General features: G+C 52.5%; 1 protein-coding gene across 1 annotated transcript in view; it reads right to left on the reverse strand.

Moving 5' to 3' along the window:
* The window catches only part of PDE4A (phosphodiesterase 4A), a 53,264-nt gene that overhangs the window by 29,169 nt on the left and 14,955 nt on the right, over positions 1-9,140 (reverse strand). The gene's annotated exons all lie outside the window — the stretch shown is intronic.

Raw genomic sequence — 9,140 nt, forward strand, 5'->3', positions numbered from 1 at the left:
CAGGGGAAGGGGACTTGCCGCACCGGCGGGCGGCGTGCAGCGTGCAGAGCCCGCCACGCAGGGCCGGGGTTTTCAAACCCCAGGGGCAGGACGACGCTTGCCGGGTGGTGGAGCTGGGGTGTTTGGGGGCAAAGAGAGCGAGTCGGGAGAGGCAAGTGGAGAAAGAGACACAAGGAGAAACCCTCAAAACAATCATGCACCCTGGACCCCACGCGGCACCCCCAAGGGCCCGCCCCCCTTATCTCAATGTCCCCATCTCTTCCCAGGGCCAGGATCTGGGCCGGCCTTCTGCTCTGCTGCACCGTCTTCCTTCCGCCCAGCTCACCTGGGCACCCACTAAGCAAGTGGGTGCAGAGAGGGGTGTGGAGAGCACTGGGCGGAGTTCCCCGCAGAGGTCCCCACCGCCAGCCAGCCGGCGCCCACCTCTGGCTGCCAACCTCGTCTCCAAGATACACAGGGCATTGGGAAGCCAGACCGGATGTGGCCTCCAGGCCTGTCACCCTCAGGCTTCCCGCCCCCGCAGCCCACCCCTGGGCTAGCCAGGAAAGGGAACTTTCTCGTGCCTTCTGCGCCCGGCGCACGCTGCAACATCACCGGCCTTGGCAAGGTACCCCCAGGGGGCACAGCTGGGCCCATTTCACAGCTCGTCAGACTGAGGGTGACAGAACTGAACGCAGGTGCCCAGGTCACCCTGGATGGCAGGTCGGCCTCACGCCCCCGCAGCATGACCGCAGCCTTAGGTTTGCGCAGGAAGTGGGAGGGTCGCGCGTTTACTGAATGCCTACTGCATGCCCTATCAGAAGTCTCCACGGCAACCCTGGCGGGCAGGGACGATTTTTATCTCTGCCATGTGACGAAAGAGGAAAAACGAGGCCTGGAGAGCAAGCCACGAGCCCTGGTGCCCTGCGCGCGCAGGTGGCCGAGGGAGACCCGAACCCAGGACGGCTGGCGGGCACTCACCCGGCCCACGCCTGTCGGCTGAAGTCCTGGAAAGTGCGGAGAAGCCGAAGGCGCCTGCGGAAAGTTGGGGACGGGCTGGCGAAGAAGACAGGCGAGGCGGGCGGGGAACGCAGGCGGCGGGGTGCGCGCGGGCCTGGGGTCTCGGGCACCACGCAGGCCCGCCGCCAGCCCCGGGGCCGGGCCGCACCCCGCCCGGCCTTCTTGGCCCTTCCGGCTTCGCGCTGGGGCCGCCCTCGGGGCGGGCCTGGGGCTCCCACAAAGCCGCGACCGGGGTGACCCGGACCTGGCCACGCTGCAGACCCCAAGGCCGTCCCGCGGTCCCTCTGACATCCCCACGATCGCCGGAAGCGTCCCCACAAACACTCTGGGACTCCCCCAAAGTGTCGGGGCGCTCCCACAAACCCTACCACGGTGGTGTTGAGAGACTCCCGCAGAACTCACTGGTGTTCCCACAGGCCGGCAGGTGTCCCCACCACCCCTAGGAGCATCCTCACTGTCACTGACCCGCCATCTCCCAATTCAGGAGCAGCCCCCCACAATCCCTGGGCTCCCCCTTAAAATCAAGGTGTTCACAGAGAACCCCCCTACAGACCACCAGGGCTTTCCTAAGCACCCCAGGTGTGCCTATAATCCTAGAGATATCCTCACCAATTCTGAGACATCACTATAAACCTCAGTAACACCCCGAGAGCCCAGACTGCACCCACAAATCCCATGCATGATTTAAGAGCCCAAGAGAAATTGCTTCAGATCCCAGGACCCCCACTAGTTCCCCAACAACATCCCCATCATCCTAGTCAGGCTCAGAGACCCCCCCAAAACACCTCTAGAATCCCCTACCGCTACCAGGCTATCCCCACAGAACACAGTTGGGTCCCCCCAAATCCCTAGGTTCCTCACAGACCCCAGGAGGGAATTCTTCCACCGTCCCTTACTGTCCCTGCATCTCTTATTGTCTCCACACACCCCTAAAATACCCCCCAAGTGCTGAGACCCCAACCCAACCTCAGCATGTCTGCAGGCATAAGGGATGACCCCCCCGAACCACAAAGATGCCACTAAAATCCTGGGGTGTCTCACAGACTCCAGGTATAAATCTAAATACAAGGAGACCACAGGATAGTCCCGGACCCTAGGCACTCTAGGGTGTCCCCACAAACCTTGGGGGCACCAGGAATGACACAGCCCCCAAGACGCGCCTTGGCACTTTTAAAAAAAATAATTGGGGACCAGCAGGACCATAGCATAATGGCTATGTTGCTGAACTCCCATGTAGCCTACCACAGTTCGAGTCCCAGACCCGGTGGCTTAAACTCATGCCGGGCGCGTGTGCATGCGTGCCCAAGATCCCGAGAGGAGAATGGAGGAGAAAGGATTGCGGCGTGGCCATCCCCCCTGCGGGGTGAGTTCTCGCTTTCTGTCTCTCTGTCTCTCTCTGTCTGTCTGGTGAGCACACATGCCCTATAGCAAAAACCGCTCCAAAAAAAAAATAATGATAATTTTAGTTGTTATAGGGACAATAATAATTTTAGTTGTTACAGGGGACTTGCGCTAGCTGGAGAGAGAGAAATCCCCGCCCTGGGGGAGGGCCACTCTGCAATCCCTCCTGCTCCAACTCCTCTCAAGATTTTGGGCACGTACACACAGGCGCCAGGCATGTTGTTTAAGCTGCCGGGTCCGGGATTCAAACTACACTCAGTCACATGGGATCAAGTGTCTTAATCACCACCACCAGATGGTCCCTGTGCCTCGTAACTCTTTTTTTATTTTTTGAGAGGTTTTTTTTTTTTTTTTTTCGGTGGAGGTCGGACGGTTTTGCCAGACAGACAGAGAGAGACAGAGAGATAGAAAGCAAGAAATTAACCCTTAGGGGGGATGGCCACGCTGCAATCCCTTCTCCTCCATTCTCCTCTTGGGATCTTGGGCATGCACACACATGCGCCTGGCGTGAGTTTTAAGCCACCGGGTCCGGGACGCGAACCGCGGTCGACTACGTGGGAGTCCAGCGACATAGCCATTATCCTAATTGCTGGTCCCTGCCTCATAACTCTTAACAGACCCTTAGGGGGACCAGCAGATGGCGTAATAGTTATGTCACTGGACTCCCACATGGCTGCAGCGGTTCGAGTCCTGGACACAGTGCCTTGAAACTCAAACGTGTGTGTGAATGCCCAAGATCCCGAGAGGAGAGTGGAGATGGGATTGCGACATGGCCATCCCCCCTTGGGGGGGTGACTTCTCACTGTCCCTCTCCGTTTCCCAGCCTGTCCATCTCTGGTGAATTCACATGCTCAGTAGCAAACCGAAAAAAGAAAAAAGAAAAAAACAGACACCTGTTGAAGCCTCAGATGTACCCATATCTCCTAGACGCCCTGAAGGTCACCCCCGGGGGCCAGCAGGTGGTGTGGTGCTGGTTGCGGGCGGCTAGACTACCACATGGTTGACGGCAGTTCAAGTCTTGACCCCGGTAGCTTGCTTTCTCACTATCTTCCTTTCTCTCTCTGCCCCTCTCTAGTTAAATTAAAATAATAATAATAATAAAAAAGAATAAAGAAAGTTAAATTTAAAAAGTCTTAAAAAATGGGGGCGGGGACCAGCAGTTAGCGTAATGGCTATGTCGCTGGACTCCCACGTAGTTGACCGCGGTTCGCGTCCCGGACCTGGTGGCTTAAAACTCATGCTGGGCGCGTGTGCGTGCGTGCCCAAGATCCCGAGAGGAGAATGGAGGAGAAGGGACTGCGGCGTGGCCATCCCTCCTGGGGGGTGATTTCTCGCTTTCTGTCTCTCTGTCTGGCGAGCGCACGGGCCCTATAGCGAAAAACCTCTCCAAAAAAATTTAAAAACAGCTCACCCCCCGAGTCCTGGTACTCTTTATTATCCCTGAAAGACCTGTGGATTTGGGGCCCCCACCGCTCAGAAGGTGGCCCCAAGAACCTAACCTCCTCTCAGCTCTGATTCTTATGAAGTGGCAGGAACAGCAGCAGTAAGGACTTTTGGGGGCCCAGCAGTGACCCCCCCATGCCCACCCACTCAGGACTTACATTATCCCCTTTTTCAGAGAAGAAAACCGAGACTCAGAGAGGTTAAAACCCTTGAACAAACTCAACCGGGCGTCCCAGAACCTACCCCAGTCTGTCTGGCTTCTCAGAGTCAGGGAAGGGGGAACAGTTTATTTTACTTTTTTTTTTGGGGGGGGGTTATGATTATTTGTTTCTTTTTTTTCTTTCTTTTTTTTTTTTTTTTGGAGAGATTTTCACTGTAGGGTGCGTGTGCTCGCCAGACAGACGGAGAGAGACATAGAGACAGAAAGCGAGAAATCACCCCCCAGGGGGGATGGCCATGCCGCAATCCCTTCTCCTCCATTCTCCTCTCAGGATCTTGGGCATGCACGCACACACGCCCGGCGTGAGTTTTAAGCCACCGGGTCCGGGACACGAAACGCGGTCGACTACGTGGGAGTCCAGCAACATAGCCATTACGCTAACTGCTGGTTCCCATTATTTATTTATTTTAACTTGACCAGACAGATAGAGAAAGACAAAATGAGAAAGCAAGCTGCCGGATCCGGGACTCGAACCATGGTCGGAATGTGACAGTCCAGTAGTGCCTTAACCACCATGCCACCTGTCGACTCCAGCTTATCTTAAAATTTAAAAGTGGGGCACATCTATTTCAGGGGGTCCACCTTGATGAAATACTTTTCCTCCGCTACCTTTCAGGCCCACTGCCGCCAGACCCAGAGCTGGGAGGCCTGGATTTGAACCTGGCCTCAGGCACTTCTTAGCTATTTGAATTTGGGCAACTCCCTTCATTTCACAGGGCCTCAGTTTGCTCAAGAGTCAAATGGACATATTAACACCCTCCCTCCTCCAAAAGAAAATACCACCCACTTTGCAGATGGGCATGCAAAGCCTTAAGGAAGTGTCAGGGGGACTAGCAGTTAGCATAATGGCCATGTCGCTGGACTCCCATGCAATCAACCAAGGGTCGAGTCCCGAACCCGGTGGCTTAAATTATGCCAGGTGCGTGTGCGTGCGTGCCCAAGATCTCAAGAGGAGAATGGAGGAGAAGGAATTGCGGCGTGGCCATCCCCCCGGGGGTGAGTTCTCGCTTTCTGTCTCTCTGTCTCTCTCTGTCTCTCTGGCGAGCGCACGCGCCCTATGGCAAAAACCTCTCCAAAAAAAAAAAAAAGAAAGAAACATTTCACAGGAAAGATGATTGGGGTAAGAGGAGAATGTTGGGGCCAGACGCTGTGGTGTGAAGGAGACTGGATCCCACACGGCCAGCTGGGCAGTTTGAGTCCTGGACTCGGCTTGGGGAACATTCTGGGTGTGTGTGCGTGAGTGCCCAAAGTTCCGAAAGGAGGGAGAGAACGGAGGAGAAGGGAGTGTGGCATGGCCGTCCCCCATGGGAGGTGCTTTCACACTTTCTTTCTCCACCTCTCTTGCCCCAGTGAGTGTACAAACCCTCTGGGAAATTTAAAGAAAGAAAGAAATACAGGTTTTCGTCAAAATATAAGCGTAATTATGGCCGATATTTAATGAGTGTGTACTATGTCCTGAAATTTTCTTTTTTTTGGGGGGGTGGGGCAGAGGTTTTTCCTGTAGGGCGTATGCGCTCGCCAGAGAGACAGAGAGACAGAAAGCGAGAAATCACCCCCCAGTGGGGATGGCCATGCCGCAATCCCTTCTCCTCCATTCTCCTCTCGGGATCTTGGGCACGCACACACACGCACCTGGCATGAGTCTAAGCCACCAGGTCCGGGACTCGAACCGCAATCGGCTACATAGGAATCCAGCGACATAGGCATTACACTAACTGCTGGTCCCACCAGTACACACCGTTTGATAAAATAAAAAAAAAAAGAATTGTGGGATTGGATAACCAGTTGGATAATCTTTGTCCTGGAGGGACTGTCCTATGCATTGTTTAGAATTAATAGCAGCTTCCAAACACCTACACACCCAGGCCACCTGCTGGACCCTGTCTCTCTCTCTCATGGAATAACTGAATAAACTAAAATAAAAAGAAGATTAGGGCATTCTTTCTTTTAATTAATTAATTAATTTTAATTTCACCAGATAGGGACAATGTGAGAGAAACAGAGTGAGAAAGCAAGCAGCCAGGTCCAGGACTCAAACCATGGTCAGCCATGTGGGAGTCCAGCAGCCTCAACCACCACACCATACCACCTGCTGGCCCCATTAAGGGCATTTTTTTTTTTTTGAGACATTTTTGCTCTATGGCGCATACACTCACCAGAAAGACAGAGAGGCAGAGAGACAGAAAGCATGAACTCACCCACCAGGAGGGATGGCCACACCGCAATCCCTTTTCCTCCATTGTCCTCTCGGGATCTTGGGCACCCACGCACACGCGCCCGGCATGAGTTTAAGCCACAGGTCTGGGATTCGAACTTCGGTTGACTACATGAGAGTCCAGCAATGTAGCCATTATGCCAACTGCTGGTCTTATTCACTGACAGGCTAATTTCACTGTCCTGTTTCCCTGTATTTTTAAAAAATGAATGATTAATTTCATTCTATTTGCTGTTATTATTTTTAATTTGACCAGACCGAGAGAGAGGGAAAGTGAGACCAAGCTGCCAGGTCCAGGACTCAAACCGCAGTCGGCCACATGGCAGTACAACACCCTAACCACCATGCCACCTGTTACCCCTTCCCAGGATAGTTTTTTCTAATGTTTTTGCCATAGGCACATGTGCTTGCTGGAGACAGAGAGACAGACGACAAGTGAGAAATCACCCCCAGATGGGATAGCCCTTCCACAATCCCTTCTCCTCCATTCTTTTCCCAGGATCTTGGGCACGCACGCACAAGCGCCTGGCGTCATTCTCATCACCAGGTCTGAGACGCTAACAGCTGTGGGCCACGTTGGAGTCCAGCGCCCTAGCCACTACGCCACCTGCTGGCTGTTCCCTGCATTACTTTGCCAATTCCGCAGATCAGCCCTGGGGAATAAGATTCTTACTAGGCCCATTTTAAAGATGGGGTTACTAAGTCCCGTAGAGGGGAAATGATTTGGCCAGAGACACTCAGCCCACAAGAAACAGAGTGGGGTTATGGATCCAGTTGTGTGCCCAAAAATCCCAAGAGGAAAAGGGAGGAGAAGGGATTGAGGCCACACACCCCCACCCTGGGGTGGTGGTGATTTCTCGCTTTCTGTCTCTGTCTTTCCAGGGAGCTCACATACCCTATGGGAAAAATCTCTCTCAAAAAAAAAAAAAAAAAAAAGAGAGAGAGAGAGAAAGAGAGGAAAAGAATGATTTAATTTAATTTTTTTTTTTTTTTAAGGACACATACGTGCACCAGAGAAAGACAGAGTGAGGGAAAGCAAGAAAGCGAGATGCCAGGTTTGGGATTTGAACCCTGGTCAGTCACATGGGAGTCCAGCACCTTACCCACCATGCCACCTGGTGGGCCTTGTCATTTCTTTTCACTAGCTCTGCCCCAAACACACTTGTCTCCCTCCTCTTCCTCTCACATATCGGATATATTTGTTTATTTTTTAAAGAATTATTTATTTTTTAAGAATTTTTTTTTAATTTATTCATTCATTTCTTTTCATTTGACCAGCGAGAGACAGAGAGCAAGAGAGAATGAGAAAGTAAGCTGCCAGGTCCAGGACTTGAACTGTGGTCAGCCATATGGGAGTGTCCAGTGCCTTAACCACCATGCCACTTGCTGGTCCCCTATTTATTTCATTTTATTTGTTACTGTTATTTTTAAATTTGACCACAGAGAGAGAGAGAAAGTGAGACAGACTCAAACTGCACTTGGCCATGTCTGAGTCAGGTATCTCCCACCATGCCACCTGCCGGGCCCTATGGGACGGATTTCTGCTGGACCTTTGCATTGGCTGGCCCTCTGATTGGCCCCCTCCTCCATCAGATACCACATAGTACCCGCCCCCAGTTTATTCAGGTCTCTGCTTAAATGTCATCTCTCTGGAGAGCTTTTTCCTAACCTCACGGTCCCTCTTTTCTTCCTACCCCACATATCACCATCTGGAATTATCTTTTTTTTTTTTTTTTTTAGGCTTTTGCTATAGGGCATGTGTGTTCACTGGAGAGACAGAAAGCGGGACATCACCTCCCAGAGGAATGGCCACACCGCAATCCCTTCTCCTCCATTCTCCTCTTAGGATTTTGGGCACACGCGCACATGTGCGTGGCATGAGTTTCAAGGGGCTGGGTCCAGGACTCAAACCATAGTCCACCACATGGGAGTCCAAGATCTTAACCGCTACGCCACCTGCTGGTCCCGTACATTATGACCTTCCTTGCTATTTCTGCTGAGCCCTAGTCTGAGAGCCCCAGGACAGTAGCAGGGAGTCTAGGGCATTCTGAACTGCAGCCCCGAAGGTGCCCAAAGTTTATTCAGGAAACAGGCGCAGACAGAAAGTCACATTGCAAGTAAAAGACAATGGAGAGTTTGAACCCTTCCGTATTCATAAGTGAAAACAGGGAACTTGGAAGTCTCTCAAAACTCCATCCTCGGCGGGCCAGCAGGTGGCACAGCAGTTTAAGGCCCTAGATTCCCATATCACAGATCACAGTTCGAGTCTTGGACCCGGAGGCTTGAGAACCATGTCAAGTGTGTGTGTATGCGTGCCCGCAATCCCAGGAGGAGAATGGTGGAGAAGAGATTGCAACATGCCCATCACTCCTGGGGGGAGATTTCTCACTTTCCCTCTCATTATCTCTGTCTCTCTCTCCAATGCGTGCACAAAACAAACCAAGAGACTCCCATCCTCAGGCCAACGGTTGGTACAGAGGTTAAGATGGTTGGATCCCACGTGGCCAGTTGGTTCATGTCAGGGACCTACAGCCTGAAAAACATGCCAAGTTGGGTGGTGTAGCAGTCAGGGCATTGGACTCCCACTGACCACTGTTGGAGTCTCAGACCTGGCAGCGTGCTTTCTCGCTTTCCCTCTCTCTCTCTGGTCAAATGAAAATAATAATAATAATAACAATAATAATAATAAATTAAATTCATCATTTAAAAAAAGGGAGAACCAGTAGACTGCGTAATGCCTTCATCGCTGGGCTCCCATGTAGTCTACCGTAGTTCAAGTCCCCAACCCGGTGGCTTAAACTCACGCCGGGTGCGTGTGCACCCAAAATCCCAAGAGGAGAATGGAAACGAAGGGATTGCGGT

This window comes from Tupaia chinensis, unplaced genomic scaffold (genome assembly GCF_000334495.1).
Source record: "Tupaia chinensis unplaced genomic scaffold, TupChi_1.0 Scaffold138665_1, whole genome shotgun sequence".
Lineage (NCBI taxonomy): Eukaryota > Metazoa > Chordata > Mammalia > Scandentia > Tupaiidae > Tupaia > Tupaia belangeri.